The sequence below is a fragment of the Vitis riparia genome, chromosome 10 (genome assembly GCF_004353265.1).
Source record: "Vitis riparia cultivar Riparia Gloire de Montpellier isolate 1030 chromosome 10, EGFV_Vit.rip_1.0, whole genome shotgun sequence".
Taxonomy (NCBI): Eukaryota; Viridiplantae; Streptophyta; class Magnoliopsida; order Vitales; family Vitaceae; genus Vitis; species Vitis riparia.
The window spans coordinates 9,078,241-9,078,793 of record NC_048440.1 but is presented as its reverse complement, the minus strand read 5'-3'; positions in this window follow the sequence as shown (position 1 = coordinate 9,078,793).

Below are 553 nucleotides of genomic sequence, written 5' to 3'. Positions count from 1 at the left end.
GAATGATTTTTTTTAAAAGAAATATTATTTAAAAAATGTTATTTTTGTAAAATATTAGAAATTTTAATTGTGACAAAGAATGAATAAAAAAAAATATTAAAATAAAATGTGATAGTTTTAAGAATATTTTTGGAGGGGGTATATAATTTTTTTTTTTTCTAAAAGACTGCTCGTGCAAGAAAAGCAGCCCGCCCCACATTTGTGGCAACAAAATTCCTTAACCATGGTTGAATCAGCAACACGGTTTCTAACCAGGGTTATCGAAACCCTATCTCTGGATAACGCGTTAGGCGCATTTTTGCTCTTCTTTGTGGCCATCCCACGTGGCAAACAAACCATTCAGTCGTGCTTTCACGTTCTCCGCCGGCCACCGCCACGTGGCGGTAATCGCCTTTCCCGCCATTCACTTGCTTTACGGGCTACCGGCAGCGCCCGTCAACATCACCGAAACTTCCACTGGTGTGCAACAAGGGAGGGGCACTTTGGTAATTAGAACATCTATTTATTTACATAGATAATGAATAATAAATATTTATTCTTTTGTATTTTTTGG